This window comes from Aotus nancymaae, unplaced genomic scaffold (assembly GCF_030222135.1).
Source record: "Aotus nancymaae isolate 86718 unplaced genomic scaffold, 86718_ANA_hifiasm-v0.15.2.pri h1tg000007l, whole genome shotgun sequence".
In the NCBI taxonomy this organism is placed as follows: domain Eukaryota; kingdom Metazoa; phylum Chordata; class Mammalia; order Primates; family Aotidae; genus Aotus; species Aotus nancymaae.
In genome coordinates, this window is record NW_026988418.1 from 5,815,725 (window position 1) to 5,834,089 (window position 18,365).

An 18,365-nucleotide genomic window follows, 5' to 3' on the forward strand; every position below is an offset into this window, starting at 1 on the left:
ACAAAATAGAAAGACTGTGCCACCACATATCAACTTACTTTATTTTGTTTTTATTTTGAGACTGAGTCTCACTCTGTCACCCAGACTGGAGTGCAGTGGTGTGATCTCGGCTTACTGCAACCTCCGCCTCCTGGGTTCAAGTGATTCTTGTGCCTTAGTCTCCCCAGTAGCTAGGAGTACAGGTGCCCACCACTATGCCTGGCTAATTTTTGTATTTTTAATAGAGGCAGGGTTTCACCATGTTGGCCAGCTGGTCTTGAATTCCTGACCTCAGGTGATCCACCCTCCTCGGTCTCCCAAAGTGCTGGGATTAGAGGCATGAGCCACCGCACCCGGCCTTATTTTAAAGGTATAAGATTTAAGATGGTATGACGTTAGTTTAGGGATAGACAAATTGATGAATGGAATAGAAAAGAGACCCTACAAAGAAGTCCATGAATATACAGACTTGACATGTTCAAAAGTGGTATTACAAATGTAGAGGGAAGGAATGAACTACTCAATAAATGGAAAATTAATTGTTCTAAAAGACCCAAATAATACACCTGCCCCCTGGGGAGCCCTAGGGGCTGCTGACATTCCTTCATTACCCAACATTTCTCAGTCTCCCCATAGAGTGAGAGCCTGGCTTTGGCATGGACTCCATTGCTCACAGTACATGAGAAGACACAATGACTTTGGTGCCGAGGTCCCACCCTACCAGACTCATAGAGGCTCCATCAAGCACCATATAACAGCACTGAAGACTGGTTTGCCAACTAGTTACACAGAGAAGCTGTGTTACACAGCCCAGAAGTTAATTAACCCCCATAGAGCAAACATCAACCAAGAACAAAGAGAACAAAGAGAAGTGGAGCCAGAAAATAAATTATTTGCCCTTTCTCCTGTTTCTGATGCACAATTCTAAGGTGTGGGGCTTCCACAAAACCTATCTGGAAGATGTCCTAGGTAACCAAGCCACAGGCTGAATTTCCTTAGGAAGCTGTACCAAGCTTCTAACATGGTATCCTGCATCTGCTTTCTTTTCTTCCATGCCTTGCTTCCCTTTTCTCTTCACTCTTGCTGGTCTGGGATTGCCCCTCTCAATACCTTAGTATGGAAGTGGGACTTCTGGCTCTGTTTTTCAGAAAATCTGAGTAAGATAGTCACATGTATAGAAAAAAAAGAAAGTCAGGTCTCTACCCCACATCATACCCAAAACCATATCTAAGAGGAATAAAAACCTAAATATGTAAAATAAAGCTTTAAAACATTTTGAGGAAAATGAAGAAAAACTTTTCTGTCACAGTAGGAAATGTTTTTTAAAACACAAAAGCATAAACCATGAAAGAAAAGATTGAAACATGTGATTACCTATAATTTAAAACGTATTTAACAAAAGATGATATGAAAAAGATGAATTACTTGCTGCACTCTGAGAGAAGGTATTTGTAATTCATTCAAGTGACAAGAAAAGGTATGCCGAATTTATTTATTTATTTGTTTGTTTTTTATTCATTTATTTTTGAGACAGAGTCTCGCTCTGTCACCCAGACTGCAGTGGCTCTATCTCGGCTCACTGCAACCTCTGCCCCCTGAGTTCAAGCAATTCTCCTGCCTCTGCCTGCAGAATAATTGGGATTACAGGTGCCTGCCATCATGCCTGGCTAATTCTTTTGTATTTTTAGTACAGGTTGGCCTGACCTCATGATCTGCCCACCTTGGCCTCCCAAAGTGCTGGGATTACAGGTGTGATCCACTGTGCCCAGCCAGTATGCCAAATTTATAACAAAATTTCCACAAATCAAGAATACAAGATAAATAGCAGGAAAAAAATGGGTAAAAAACAGAAACAGGGAATTCCTAGAAGAGGATTTATGAATGGCCAATAAATATATAAAAGATAATGAACCTCATAATTGATTAGACAAAATGAACCATTTGAGATACTATTTCACACCTAATTGGAAAAAAACTTAAGAGAATACCAGTGTTGGATATAAAGCAACAAACTCTCATACACTGCTGGTGAGACTGTAAATTGTGATGACTTATTAGACTTATTAGAAAATGACAGTGTATTTGTGAAGGTGAAGATGCTCATGCCCTATGACTCAGAAATTCCATGTCTTGTTATATTTGCTAGGCTAGAGAAGCACTCACACATCTGTATACAAGGAGATATATATATAAATGATAACTGCAGTGTTGTTTTTAATAGAAAATATTGGAAACAACTCAGATGTTCAACAAGAGAAAATACAAATAAGTTTTAGTATATTCACAAAATAGAATATTATACAGCAGTTCAAGTGAATTAACCAGAGATACATACATCAAGAAGGATAAGTCAAACACATACTGATGAGAGAAAAAAATCAAGTTGCAGAATAATGTATACAGTATAGCATTTACCTATAGATTAAAAATATGTAAAACAAAGCCATATATTTATGATACACATATGTTTTAAGTATAAGAACACACATGGGAAAACTAAACACAGGATTCGGATAGTTGTTCTCATGGGTGGGAGAGAGGGCTAGTAATGAGATCAGCATGGAGTGTATGGACCTCTACCTGAAATGTTTATTCTTTTTTGAAAAATCTAAAGTATGGCAAAATGTTAGCATTCATGTAGCTGGGTGTGAGAACAGGTGTCCATTCTGGTTTTCTCTTTGTATGTTTGCAACATTCAATAATTTAACTTTAAACCATTTCATTAATCTTTTTTTTTTTTTTTTTTTTTTTTTTGAGACGGAGTTTCGCTCTTGTTACCCAGGCTGGAGTGCAATGGCGCGATCTCGGCTCACTGCAACCTCCGCCTCCTGGGTTCAGGCAATTCTCCTGCCTCAACCTCCTGAGTAGCTGGGATTACAGGCATGCGCCACCATGCCCAGCTAATTTTTTTTTTGTATTTTTAGTAGAGACGGGGTTTCACCATGTTGACCAGGATGGTCTCGATCTCTTGACCTCGTGATCCTCCCGCCTCGGCCTCCCAAAGTGCTGAGATTACAGGCGTGAGCCACCGCGCCCGGCCATTAATCTTTTTAACTAAGTGAAATGCTTTTAAAGGAATGAAGAATGTGCCATCACAAAATATGCCAGATTGGTATATTGATTATTCCAAGTTGAAAACATTGGAGACAGGCGCAATGGCTCACGCCTCTAATTCAAGCACTTTGGGAGGCCAAGGTGGGCAGACTGCTTGTGCCTAGGAGATCAAGACCAGCCTGGGCAACATAGTGAGACCCAATCTCTACAAAAAAATACAAAACTTAGCCAGGTGTGGTAACACGTGCCTGTAGTAACAACTACTCAGGAGGCTAAGGTGGGAGAATCACTTGAGCCTGGGAGGTCAAGGCTACAGTGAGCCGTGATTGTACCCACTGTACTCTAGCATGAGTGACAGAGCGTGACCCTGTCTCAAGACAAAACAAACAAAAAACCCCCCAAAACATAGCCAGACCCTTATTTTACTAAAATAAAAACTTTTTGGCTAGATGTGGCTCACGCCTGTAATCTCAGCACTTTGGAAGGCCGAGGCGGGCAGATCACGAAGTCAAAAGATTGAGACCATCCTGGCCAACATGGTGAAACCTCATCCCTATGGTTTACCGAGATCACGCCATTGCACTCCAGCCTGGCGACAGAGTTTTACTCTTGTTGCCCAGGCTGAAGTTCAATGGCGTGATCTCATGATCTCAGCTCACTACAACCTCCACCTCCCAGGTTCAAGCGATTCTCCTGCCTCAGCCTCCCGAGTAGCTGGGATTACAGGTGTGCACCACCACATCCAGCTAATTTTGTATTTTTAGTAGAGATGAGGTTTCACCATGTTGGCCAGGCTGGTTTCAAACTCCTGACCTCAAGTGATCCACCCACCTCGGCCTCCTAAAATGCTGGGATTACAGGTGTGAGACCCCGTACCTGGTCAAAACATTTTTTTAAAAAAGCAAACACTGGAAAAATTGTAGTTTCAGAAATGTCAAGAGCTGACCTGTTTCTTCGTGCATGTATCAAGCAAGATTCCTCTGGGAGGGGCACCCTCTCTACACCAGAGCAAGGAAATAGCCCTCATCACTAGACACTTGCAATTGAAGGCTGCAATGAGCCTGAATAAACATACCTAGTGAAGTTACCCTTATCTTTTACCTGTATTTTACCCCTCCATATATTTCCTAATGACCCCCGTAGAAAATTTTACTGCCCTATCCAGATTTTATTTTCTCTCAGGTTTGGGAAACACTCTTGTTAAATCGTTTCAAGTTCTCTGGGATTGGCAGATATTCAAACATATTTCTCTCTTGGGGCACAATTCTGGGTCTTTTCTTCTCAAGGTTATTGCTCTTTGTCTAAAAAGTATGAAAGTATCTTGCTTTGGCCATTTCTTCACATTTCACTCCCTTGTAAAGATCCCCATGTACATGTAAAACTAATACAATTTGTATACTTTTATTCATCTGCTTGGTGTCAATTTGGTTTCCAGATCCAGCCGAAGAGCCCACTAGGAGCTAGAAAGGGGATTGGATGTGATCTGTGGCTCCCCTATTCATTGGAAAGACTCAATGAAGACTGAGTTACTAAAAATAATAAAAAAAAAAAAACAATAAACAAGAACAAAAACGACTACTGAAGTAAGTATAAGCAAAACCAACTGTAGAGTTGGGTAAATAATTTTAAGTAATTTAAAGTCCTACCCATAGATTTATTCCCAGGTGTGTTTAAGGTCTTGCTTCACTTTAAAGAAATACAAACTGGAGAATCATAAAAATGCATATTGTGAGTGGTTTGTTCAAGAATGGTAATACAGAGTTCCAATCAGTGAACCATTCTACAAAATAAACAAGCTTGCTCACATTTGAAGGCCTGTGAATGGATATATATAAATGGGTTTGAACTTAAAATATTTAAAATAAGTACAGATCACATTTTATGATAATGGAATGGTTCCATTTCTGGACTGATCGCATTGTATTTGGCCTTTGCAATAGTCATTCCAAGGTCTCTTGGAAGGTCACAGATTAAAGGCCCCTATGTTATTCACTGACCTCGGTGCTGATGGTTCTCTGGAGGACTGAGTGAACCAAAAGAGGTGGGGTGCAAACGTCCTTGGCAGAGGAAAAAAAGGAAGCAAATTCAACAAAACATGGACATGGAATAGAGTATCAGTTTCTTTCACTGGATGGTATAGCAGGAGGGGAGCGGGAAAGTTGAGAAAACAAGTTATGATAAAAGCCAAAAAAGAGGCAGTTGAATTTAGTTTAGTCTCCATTTTCACATACTGGCTCTCTGAGGTTTGCTAAATAGTTTCAAGCTTTCTGAGACTGGCAGATATTCAAAGCTAACTATTTCTCTCTTAGGACACATTTGCAGATTCTGCAGAAGCTCCAGTAAGAACATTCTGTTGCATCTTACATAATTCAGGTGATACCATTTCCCTTTCATTGGCTGCTCTAATCTCCGCCTCTGTTTTTTGCTGGTCCAGTCTACACTGGGTTATTCTGTTATGAGTTCCATGGCTCTTCCAGGCAATCCTCTTGGGCAAGATTTTAAAGGGTTTAAGCCAGGTCTCCTTCCAAAGAAAGCTTCCACCCTGACAAACTCTTGGAGTGCAGGCCACTTGATATAATCATTTTATCTTCACCCCTTGGTTGGAACAGCTAGCCAGTCCACCACTGCCTTTCACATGTTCCAGGCAAGAGTTAGATAATGGTCCACTGCATCCCATTGCCTGGAGGAGTTACATATCAAGGTCTCCAGGTGGTCCCATTGAAATGGCTCCACCTTGGCTTGAGAATAAGAAAGTATCACCCAACCCTGCTTATTGGGAGAGAGGGAGGAGAGACCCTCACAAGCATATGTCCCTCCAGAAAAGTCCTCTTCAGAGAAGCCCTACAGCAACACCTCTACCTCCCTGAGGATGAGAGGCTTGAGAACTGTGCAACTGGTTTTTTGTTTTTTGTTTGTTTTTGTTTTTTTTAATGTAAATAAGAAGCTTTATGATAAGGTATGGGGAAGGACAGGCCAGAGAACCTTAGTTCAGTCAGGCTGGTGGTGTCCTTGGCTGTGCTGTGCTGTCACTGTGGGGCATCAAAAGGGCCTGGATTGATGGAAAGAAGCTTTCACTGGAGGCAGCAGGAGGTCCAGGAGGGAAAGCTGAGAAGCGGGGCTGGTATCCATGGGGGTGACCTCCAAGTCAGTTGTTGCTGGGGAGCTAGTTTGGCAGATGTGCTGATTGCTGGAACTGGCTTTAGGTACAGTGATCCACAGACTGTGACAGAGAGGAGCACTAGGGTCAGGGCAATGTGGGGCTCTGTGTGGAGAAAACAGGAAAATCCACAAACCCTGCAGATGGGGATTCCATTCTGCTGGTACTGAGTGAAGTGAGGAAGGGCTGCTGAAGCAGCTGCAGGAGCAGGAGAGGCAGGGCTTGGGCTTCTCCAGGTGCAGTCCGTGCTTGGAGCTGGGGAAGGGGCAGGGGGCAGCAAGGTGAATGGTGCTGAGGCCCAGGAGTGGCAAGAGATGACAGGAAGGGGATCTGAGGAGAACAGGGGGCCTGCTGAGTGGCGCTTCCTCCCAGACACAGCAGATATAGAGGCGGCCCCTGCAACAGATGCTAGGAGGGCCAGTGGGCCCAGGCAGTCCTGGGACCTGTGTCTGTAGTGTTGTGAATTTATGTTGGGTCCTAGAGTTCAGGAGGAAGATGAGCCATCCCTGCTGTAGGTGAGGACAAAGCTTGGTAAGGCCGTGAGGCTCTACAGTCCCAGATGATCGTGGCCTCTCCCTGCAGTGCACTGTTGATGCACCAGAGCGCTGTCTCCTTCTCCAGGTCCAGGTCTTCAGCAGTGACCCGGAACCCCAGCTGTAAGGGAGGCAGCAGCATCAGACGCTCCCCACGCCTGCGTGGCAGCAGATGAAACTTGCATCTATGGGGCGTAGAGGTCTGCGATGTGGGGAAGCCGTTCCTGGAGGTTTTGGCCCTGGTGCTGCATCTGCCACCTTTGCACATTGGGTGCGACCCCAAAAGACAGCCCGCGGGCTGCCTTCATTCACTGTTTTTGAGAAACCGAAGGGCAGCCGGCAGTGGGATGATGCTGGCCTCCTCCTCCTCTTTAGCCATGGGAAGCCTCCCATGGCGCTGTAGGAGCTGGAGATGGGATTTAGTTTGGGTCAGGGGTTCATTCAGGAGCACTGAGATTTCAGGTCATATGTGACTTCTGACCTCTGGGCATGGAGGTCTCTCTGCAGAGGCCTGGGCCTGGGCACTAAGGGCAAGGGGTCTCCATTATCCCGTAGGGGCCTAAATGCAGACCGTGTGTCCCTGGTGCCCTTGGAGACCCTTTTCTCATCATCAGGATTCTCTTGGACTTTGGGGTCCTTGTCCTGCTCAGGCATCCCTGCCCTGCGCTCCCTGAGGGTCCTCAACATGATCTCCTCTGGACAGGAGTCTGGTGCACACACAGCTGGGTGTTGTGGCCCAAAGGGGTGACTCCCTGCTTCTGGGCCCCACCGAGAGTCCCTGTGCTCATTGCACTGGCTGAGCTGCAGGACATTCTGGAACTGGAAGCACACAGCACTGGCTAGCTGTGGTACTTGTGCATCCAAATTGAAGGCAGGATCACCAGGAAGAAACACAGGGCTTGCAGGATCATGGAATATCCTCGTGGAGTTGCTTTGACACACCACTGATGCTAAGTCTCTGGATACTTGCAGGATGGCCTGCCATTCTGTTCACAAGCAAAGTGAACTGGGGGATGGAGTGAGTGCGCTCCAGGACACTGAGCCCTAATGGCAGGGGTGAGAGGCACAGCGTCCCCAGGTAACTGTCCCTGGGAGCAGTGGGGAATCGTCATATACTTGAACTCTTGAGAGCTGGGCTCTGACAGTTATCCTCTAACTGCCAACTCGGCCAAAGAATAGAGCACAGTTTTGAGAGCTGGGCTCTGACGGTTTTCCTCTAACTGCCAACTCGGCCAAAGAATAACAGCTTAGTTTCACCTGTTGCTGGGAGCGCATCTTTCACACCTGCGCGACGATTGGGCGGGCAACGGGCGAGTATAACGGATTGGCGCGGTCCGGTCGCGCGGACAAGGCACTTGTAGGTAAAGGCAGGGGCGCGCGCAATAGATTTCGGAGGGAGCCAGCTCGCTCAGAGGTTGCGGAAGGAACAGCCCTGCTCAAAGGATGCGGATCTGCCCCCTGGAAATTCCTGCTCTCTTGCTGATGAGTGTTCGGCTGGAGGTGGCTGAGCTTCTTGCTAGGGTAGCGGTCCCTTCTGGAGCTTCCTTACAGAAATGGGGTAAAGCCCATTCCTCTCTTGCTCTTTTTATTTTATTATTTTCTTTTCATTCTTTTTATTATTATTATTATTATTTAAAGATGGGGTCTTGCTTTGTTGCCCAGGCTGGAGTGCAATGAGAAGATCACAGCTCACTGCAGTCTCAAACTCCTGGACTCAAGCGACCTTCCCACCTCAGTTTCCTAAGTAGCTTGGATTACAGGTGTGAACCACTGTGCCAGGCTATGCTGTTATCGGGGTGGAAACCATCTAGAAATAAGCTAAGCAGACCGGGAAAGGTATCTGTCATCAGGGATCAAAAAGACAAAAAGAAGCAACTGCCCTGAGCAGCGATTTTCTAAGCACAAGAAGGAAGGAACCCAAGAGGACAAGTGGCGGGACACACACCAACGGCAAGGGGTGTGCATCTGGGCCCAGAGCACGACTGAAGCAGCCCCCGAGCTGTGGGACCAGCGAGAGGAGTCAGGCCTCCATGCAGGGAGGAGCTGGCCCAGCACCACCCAGCCTGCGGCCACCCCAGGCTATGTTCTCACGGGGGTTGGGGGCAGGTCCACTGCTTTCTCAGTGGGCACGGCAGAGCATCTCCTGAATGTGCCACTATTCTCTAGCCGCGCAACCTTGGGGAATCCACCACAGGGATCCCGAGACCAGCGCATCTCGGCTGTCCCTGCCCTTGCTGCTAAGGTGGGGCGATGAGGAGGGTGAGTCATCGATGTAGGGCAGCCCATCTCGGTGCCTGCGCTGCTGCTCTGCCCGGTCTGCAGCGCAGCCATACCCAGGTGGTGTTCCGAACGAGCCATCTTTGACAATGATGCTGCTGTTCCAGGTTTTACAGGTTTGCCTCCTGTAGATGCTGAAGAGCTGTTTTCAGGTTTAATTTTTTCTGCCGTTTGCGTTTTACTTATCCCAGACACTTTAGGCACCGAGCCAACACTCCTGCTTGCTTTCTTCATTCTGGGCTGCCTCTTCGTGATACATTTACAAGCAAAGGGCGCGGCGCCGAATCGCTCCCTCGCAGGCTCATTGGCTGGGGCCGGGCGGAGTTCACCCAGTGGCTCAGCCAGGACCCGTTGAGTCCGGCCTCAGGATACCAGCCAACCCCGCGGTGCCGCTTGCCGGGACTGTCTAGGCTCCCTCTCGGCCTCCGTCCTTCGCAACTGGTTTTTGATTATCTACTTTGACATTCACAGAGATGGGTATGCTGATAAGTTTGCCAGCTAGTATCTACTGCCTTACGGTTTCTGGCAGAAACTTCCTATTTGAAATTTATTACACTTATATTTGTGGACTAAACAATATTTGGATGTGATGTATTATTATTTTACTATCCTAATGGATTAAATTTACCAATGTTTAAGATTTTAAAATCTATGTTTATAAATGAAATTGACCTATACGTGTGATTTTTTGTACAGACCTTGTGTCAAGTAGCAGGATAGAAATTTGCATACTACGACTCAAATATGCAAAAGAATGTAACATTTGTTACTTTGTATGATGAATCCCATTTTAGACTCAAGCCTCTATTCCTGCTAATAGCAGGGGGAAATTTTTAAATTGTGTTTATGTCTCTGTGAGTTTAAATAGAATTTAGTTCATTCAAAATTCACACTCCCAGATGGGCATGGTGGCTCATGCCTGTAATCCCAGCACTTTGGGAGGCCGAGGAGGGTGGATCATTTGAAGTCAGGAGTTTGAAATCAGCCCAGCCAAAATGGTGAAACCCCATCTCTACTAAAAATACAAAAAAAACATTAGCTAGGCATGGTGGCGCATGCCTTTAATCCCAGCTACTCAGGAGGCTGAGGCAGGAGAATCACTTGAGCCTGGGAAGCAGAGACTGCAGTGATCTGAGATCATGCCACTGCACTCCAGTCTGGGCGACAGAGTGAGACCTGTTTCAAAAAAAAAAAAAAATTCACACTCCCTGCTGGCTGTTTTCTCCCCTCATAAAAGCATGAGGAGAACACCACACTGCCTGCAGCCAATGGGTTCCCCTCAGCACCATCTGTCCCCTGAGGAATCCAAGGAACTCTTGACTGCTTTCTCCTTGACATGATGTATGTGGTGGTGGGATTCTGGGAGGCTCCTCTCAGACTTCTCCCTCAGCCATTGCTACCTGACTCATACTGAACATGGTACCAACCCCAATACAGGGTTGTTTTGAGGAAACTGCATCATCCAAAACAAAATCTGGAAAGTGGTCATGAGCCATGTTTTGGAATTTCACCAAATCTGTTTCCCCAAATCACTTGTTTCTGGCCTCCCACTCCTTTGTCTCATGCACACACTCTGCTCTTCCCAAATTATCAGAAGACTTCCTGCTTTTCCTTCATGTCTCTCAGGAATTCCTTTACCAAATACCCTTTTCCTTCCTACGTGGCATTAGTCCTCCCCTATTTTGAGTCAGTAACAATGCAGGCAAAGGAGCGGCAGGTAAATAATCCAAATTATTAAAAGAAAAAGCAACCAGGCATGTGGCTCACACCTGTAATCCCAGCACTTTGGGAGGCTGAGGTGGGTGGATCTCTTGAGTCCAGGAGTTCAAGACCAGCCTGAGCAACATGATGAAACCCTGTCTCTACTTAAAATACAAAAAGTTAGCCAGGTGTGGTGGTGCACACCTGTCATCTCAGCTACTTGGGAGGCTGAGATGGAAGAATCACTAGAGCCCAGCAAGTTGAGGCTACAGTGAGCAATGATAGCACCACTGGGTGACAAGAGTGACACCCTGATTCCAAAGACAGAGAGAGAGAGAGAGAGAGAGAGAGAGAGAGAGAGAGAGAATGCATTAGCTTCAATTTCAACTAGCTTACTTACATTTAAGTCCAAGATATTTATTGTTCTTATGCTTTTGCTGCTAAATCAAGGATCGACTTGCACATAATATTTCTCTGTTATACTGGTGGGGTGGCATTCTGCCTATTTCCTCCAAGTGGTTTAATCAGCTTCTTGAAACCCATGCTAATAACTATTATACATAATAGCCATGGCCCAGATGTCTGCCTGCCTGCCTTCCTTCTTTCCTTCCTTCCGCTCTTTCTGTCTCTTTCTCTCTTTTTTTCTTGGTGGATTTTCGCTCTTGTTGCCTAGGCTGCAGTGCAATGGCACAATCTTGGCTCACTGTAACCTCCGCCTCCCAGGTTCAGCAATTCTCCTGCTAGAGCCTCCCAAGTAGCTTACAGGCATGTGCCACCACGCCCGGCTAATTTTTTGTATTTAGTAGAGACGTGATTTCACGTTAGTCAGGCTGGTCTGGAACTCCTAACCTCAGGTGATCCACCCGCCTCAGCCTCCCAAAATGCTGGGATTACAGGCATGCGCCACCACATCCGGCCTCTTATTTCTTACTCTTGCAACAACCCTGTGGAGTACATAATTCCATTGCCATCTTACAGAAAAATTAACCAAGGCACAGAAAATGGCTGTATTCATATATAGGCTGGGCTATAATAAAGGGATACCAAAATATAGTGACTTGAACAAGGTGGAGGTTTATTTCTCTCCCAAAAAATACAACAGAGGCAGGCAGAAATCTAGGTTGGCAGGTTACACAGTTATCCAGGGACATGGTACCTTCTGTCTGGTTACTCCATCATCATCTAAAGTGTGGTCCTCATCTATACAGAAAAAGCTGACTCATCACCACACAACCACACCCCAGCCTGTGGAGAGGAAGGAAAGAGGATGAAAGACAGGCAGTTTCATTTTCTAAAAAATTGCACAAGAAAGCTTCAGCTCACATCCCATTGTTAAGAAGGAACAGTTATATGGCCACAACTAACTTCAAGGGAGACTGCATAATATAGCCTATATCTCAATGGTCAGGTGTCAATGTCAAGGTTAAGATTAGTGGCAGATAGGTGTGGCAAAGTTTCTATCACTAAAAGAAAAAGGAGATATTGAGGATCACTTAGGCATCTCTGCCACAGAATCCAATGTGATCCTCTCCTTCTGAATCCTGAGCAATGTACCCAGATAAAAACCTACATTTCCTTTTCCCTTGCAGATAAAAGTAGTCAAGTAGATGTAAGCAGAAGTCACTGGGTAGACTTCCTGGAAAGCTGTCATTATTGCCCTTCTTTCCTTCATCCTTTCTGCTGCTTGGAAGGCAGATGAGGTGGCTAGAGTTTCAAAAGCCATACTGAACCAAGAGTAACCTAGAACATGAAGGTGTGTGCCAAAGATGGCAGAGCACATGGAAAGGGGGAACCTGGATGCTTAATGACCAAGGAGCAGCCATACCAACCCGAACCGCCTAACTCTGTTCTTTATTCTGAGGAAGAAATATGCCTCTTTTGTATTTAAGTTGCTTTAATTGTTATCTTCTACAAACAACCACATGTAATTTCTTACAAATTATTCAGTTAAGTGAGGTCTTCAGAGTCATACAGCTGGGTCAAGCACTTGTAATCCCAACTTTGGGAGGTTGAGGTGGGAGGATCACTTGAGGCCAGGAGTTGGAGACCAGTTTGGGCAACAGAGTGAGACCCCATTCTCACTTTCTTTCTTTTCTTTTCTTTTCTTTCGCGCGAGCGCACGTGTGTGTGTGTGTATGTGACACGGAGTCTCACTCAATCACCCAGGCTGGAGTGCAATGGTGCGATCTCAGCTCACTGCAACCTCCGCCTCTCAGATTCAAATGATTCTCATGCCTCAACCTCCTGAGTAGTCGGGACTACAGGTGCCCGCCACTATGTCCAGCTAATTTTCATATTTTTAGTAGAGACAGGGTTTAGCCATGTTTGCCAGGCTTGTTTGGAACTCCTGGCCTCAAGTAATCCGCCCACCTCAGTCTCTCAAAGTGCTGTGGTTACAGGCTTGAGCCAACACACCCTGGCTAACCTTACTACCTTCTAAGGAGTTTGTTTTAAATGCACATATGCACATCAAGGAACAAACTTATTTGACTGGTAGGTTTGGAAAGAGAACCCTGGCCCTTGGAGAAATGGCGGTTCCAAAATTAGGACAGAAAATATACAAGATGAATCTGAAGCATGGTACCAGAAATAAGGAAATGCTAAAAAGCAACATAAACTAAGCAAAACAAAAAACCACAATAACACAACGATGGGGATATGTTAAAGAGAAACAGGAATCAATTGAAAGAACTCTCAATGGCCAAAGCTGGAAAAATTCGAGCACCAAAATAAACAAATTAGTATTGGATTATAATCCAATGTACAAAATAAATACCCATGAAATCCAGGGTGACTCTTTCCTTCCAAATGTTGAACAGTGCTCCCATGTGAAAAACTGCATTTCTCATTTCTCTTGCCAGTTGGGAATGGCCAACTGGATGAAAGCAGAAGTCACTGAATGAAATAAATAAGTGATTGAAGAACAAGTAAAGGGGAGAGAAGAGATGAATCTCCCACGCAAAAGAATTCAAAATAATTTATGTAGATACTCTGCCCTGAAGGAACTAAGCATACCACCTCACTCCTTAGTGTGGGCCGTGCATAGTGACTTTTTTCTAAAGAGCACAGCATGGCAAGGAGGAAAACAAGTAACTATAAAGTTACAAGTGAAAGAAAACTTTCTCTCAGTCAGGTGATCAAGGTCAACATCAGTAGTGATAAGTCACCTTGATAGAAGGTACCCTTGATATGAGGTGATCAAAATGGCTCTTTACCTCTGTGGTCTTCCTTCCAAAAGCCTATAACCCCAGTGTAATCATGAAGAAAACATCAGACCATCAGACAAATCGAACTGAGAGATATTCTTCAAAATACCTGACAATTTTCCTCAAAACTATCAAGCTTACAAAAAACAAGTTAAGTCTGAGAAAGTGCCATAGCCAAGAGGAGCCTGAGGAAATATGACAAGTGTATGTATCCTGGATGGGATCCTGGAACAGGAAAAAGACTTTTGGTAAAAATCAAGGAAATCGGAGTAAGATGTAGACTTTAGTTGATAGTAATGTATCAATATTAGTTCATAAATTCTAACAAATGTACTTTACTAATGTACAATGTTAGTAGGGGAAACTGTTTATGGGGCATATGGGAACTCTCTTTATTATCTTTGCAAAATCTAAATTTTCTGTAAATCTAAAACTATTCCAAAATACAAAGCTTATTTAAAAAAAAAAAAAAAAAAAAGAATGAGGCCAAGTGCTGTGGCTCACACTTGTAATCCCAACACTTTGCGAGGTGAGGCAGGAGGATCACTTGAGCCCAGGAGTTCAAGACCAACGGGTACAACATAGTGAGACCCTGTCTCTTCCAAAAACAAAATTTTAAAAAATTAGCTGGTCATGGTGGTGCACACCTGTTGTACCAGCTACTTGGGAAGTTGAGGTGGGAGGATCACTTGAACCCAACCTGGGAGATGAAGGCTGCAGTGAGCCCTGATGGAGCCACTGCAGTATTATATTAATAACAGATTATACTTGAGCCACTGCACTCTAGACTGGGTGACAGAGTGAGATCTTGTCTCAAAAGAGAAAAAAAAGAATTCTGGTTTCTGATGCAGCAGCCAATGGGATAATGGACCAACAATAAACAAGTCCTTCATTTTGTATCAGTTGGTATGTTGAATTTCATATTCTTTTTTTGTTGTCTTTTGTTTTTTTGTTTTTCGAGACAGAATCTCGCATTGTCGCCCACGCTGGAGTGCAGTGGCACAATCTCCACTCACTGCAACCTCTGCCTCCTGGGTTCAAGCAATTCTCCTGCCTCAGCCTCCCAAATAGCTGGGATTACAGGCGTCCACTACCACCCCCGGCTAATTTTTTGTATTTTGAGTAGAGACGAGGTTTCACTATGTTGGCCAGGCTGGTCTTGAACTCCTGACCTTGTGATCTGCCCACCTTGGCCTCCCAAAGTGTTGGGATTACAGGCGTGAGCCACTGCACTTGGCTTGAATTCCATATTCTTGAATGGTGTCCTAAGATCTCACTCTACTCTTGACTTCCTTAGAACAAAACTCCTAGAATACAAATCCAGCACCAGCCAAATAATTATCCAATAAGAGTTATCATCACTACACTTTTTGCCAACCATAGTCATTCCAAAGGAGGAAGGTACCCTGGGACTCAGTTGGAAGATGGCAAGATGAACACACTATTTCCCTCTTTGTCCACGGCACCTCTCATGGGCATGTTTCTACCTAGTATTATGAGTTCTTAATTTGTTTTGTCCCAAGAGATGGATTTAGAAAGGGGGGAAATGCACTGTTTCATTACTGAAACTTTAGAGCCCCCTGTGAGCCTAGAAAAAGACCTAGGATTTTGTTAATAAAAGGAAGGGGCCTGGGTGGGGCAATGCTCCCTTCCATTTAGCAGAGCTGTATTATTAGCATAATATTGGGAATGTGAAGCAACTTATTTGACTGGTAGGTTTGGAAAGAGAAACTGGGCATGTACAGCAGAACCCCTTCCCATCTCCTTTCCTTTGGGAGTAGGTCTGCCCACAGTTAGCGGGCTCTCTGCTCTGATACTCCATGTTGTATGTTGTATAAGTGTCCTTCCCTTATGGAGGAGCCCTACAGAGAGTCTGTATTAGTCTGTTCTTACATTGCTATACAGAAATTCCTGAGACTGGGTAATTAATTTATAAAGAAAAGAGGTTTAATTGGCTCACTGTTCTGCAGGCTGTATAGGAAGCATAGCAGCACCTGCTTCTGAGGAGGCCTCAGGAAGCTTCCAGTCATGGTGGAAGGTGAAGGGACAGCAGGTACATCACATGGCGAAAGCAGGAGCAAGGGGGAGTGGGGAGGTGTCACACACTTTTAAAAGACCAAATCTCACAGTAACTCACTCACTATCACAAGGACAGTACCAAGAGGACTGTACTAAACCATTCATGAGAAATCTGCCCCCATGATCCAACCAACCCCCACCAGGCCCCACCTCCAACACTGGGTACTAAATTTCAACATGAGATTTGGGTGGGACACACATCCAAACTATAGCGCCATCTAACTCTGAGGTTTGGCATTAAGAAAACAATTTGAATCCCACATGTGAGTCACATTCTCTACTGTAGCAGAAATAAATATATTATTTTGGTCTCCCATCTGCCAGCTCTTGTCTTATTGAATGGTTCAGAACTTTGATGCAAAAAGAGAAGTATTATTGATCACCCCAGAAGGCTTAAGCTTTGGGCAGTTTTCCCCAGAGAAGTCAAGGCCACGTTATATAAATGTCAACTGAAAGTAAGTGCTTGCCATAGGACTTGTAAGACTTGACTCTAGGGCTGTTTTTATTTTTTAATTTTTTTGACAAGAAATTGCTCTGCCAGCCAGGCTGGAGTACAGTGGCATGATCACAGCTCACTGCAGCCTGAACCTCCCAGTATCAAGTGGTCCTCCCACCTCAGCCTCCCGACTAGCTGGGACTACAGGCATACGCCACCAAGCCTGACTGATTTTTAAAATTATATTTTGGTAGAGGTGGGGTCTCACTTTGTTGCCCAGGCTGGTCTCGAGCTCCTGGGCTCAAGCGATCCTTCTGCGTTGGCCTCCCAAAGTGCTAGGATTATAGACCTCAGCCACCATGCCTGGCCCCAGGCTCTTTTACTGGAACATAGGGCTTGGTACATAGACAGGTACTATCTCTTGGAAATGGTGGTATTCTGAAAGACTTCCTAAGTGTCTCATATGGCTTGTCAGCAGTCTCTAGAGACGTAATATATATTAAACAGACCTAGTCTTATCTCCTATAGGCCAGGGCTCACTCTCCTATTCTTATAGATAACTAAGGGGGTATCTAGAATCCAAGCTGTGCCATCAACAGAGTACAGATTATATCTTATGAACATAAATAACATCACAAATCAAGCAAGGCCAGAGGATAGCCAGTAACATTTGGGCCACATTTGGAACTATCCAGAACAGCTACAACATCGTCATTTTTTTTTCTTTTAGGAGAGATGGAGGGCTCTCTATGTTGCCCAGGCTCATGTTGAATGCCCGGCCTCAAGCAATCCTTTCACCTCAGCCTCCTAAGTAGCCAGGATTAACAATATAATTATTTATACTAGTGTTACCAGTTGTCTGTGAAGTTGTGCACAGCCTCTATAGGTGTCACAGAGAGCTTTACTATCCACGTAGGTCTCTGGAATATATTTCCCTAGAGATATGATTATACTACTTGGCTCCCCCGCAAAAAGCAACTGATGGAGAATGTTTAGATGTATCTTAAACCTTCACTGAATGAAAGGAACATTTAGTGAACCCATGACTAAATTATTTTCCAACGCTATCTCTCATTGCCCCATGCCCAGCCATCAAACATCTTCCTGGAAGACAAGTGCACGCTGTAACTGCACCTCTGGTTATCACCAGCTTGGGCTTATTCCCTCTTGGTATTTGGCTCAGTTCAGCTGATTTGCCATTGGCCCCTGGTGTCTCTAAGTTTCTTGAACAGCCTAGTGACACTTCCAATGAGACTATGAAATGACGGCATTTTAGAACTGGCCTTAGAGGCTATCTAGTTTAAAGTCCTTCATTTTGCAGATGGCTAGTGAGGTTTTAGCAGCTTTTCTGTTTTTGTTTTTGTTTTGTTTTTGAGCCAGAGTTTTGTTCTTGTTGCCCAGGCTGGAGTACAGTGATGTGAACTCAGCTCACTGCAGCCTCTGCCTCCTGGGTTCAAGCAATTCTCTTGCCTCAGCCTCCCGAGTAGCTGGGATTACAGGCGCCTGCCACTATGCCCAGCTACTTTTTGTATTTTTAGTAGACGGGGTTTTGCCATGTTGGCCAGGCTGGTCTCAGGTGATCTGCCCACCTCAGCCTCCCAAAGTGCTGGGATTACAGGCATGTGCCCAGTCAGTTTTAGTAGCTTTTCTAATGTCATATGCTAGCTAGTTAGTGCTAGGCAGGGCAAGAGGTTGGGTATCCCAGTTCAATGGCTTCTTTCCTACTACCCATGCTGCCTCCTCTATAGTCCACCTAATCTATGCTGTATACAGTATACTCTCTTCTACTGAATATAACTAAATTATCTGATGTGGTCAAATATAAACAGCACTTAGGAGCCTTCAGTTGGCTTCAAGATTAAATATATATATATATATGAAGGCTTCAGCAAGATATGACAAAATAAATGCAAAATACTGATTGTGTGTTGTCAGCTTCCCAG

At 44.7% G+C, this 18,365-nt stretch overlaps 1 long non-coding RNA gene across 1 annotated transcript; it reads left to right on the forward strand.

Annotated features, from left to right (window-relative positions):
- Positions 1–4,474: 4,474 nt before the first annotated feature.
- Positions 4,475–7,041, forward strand: LOC105705087 (uncharacterized). The gene is made up of 3 exons (XR_001104599.2): positions 4,475–4,616; positions 5,343–5,406; positions 6,812–7,041. It is a non-coding gene; the product is annotated as an uncharacterized LOC105705087 (long non-coding RNA).
- Positions 7,042–18,365: the final 11,324 nt, after the last annotated feature.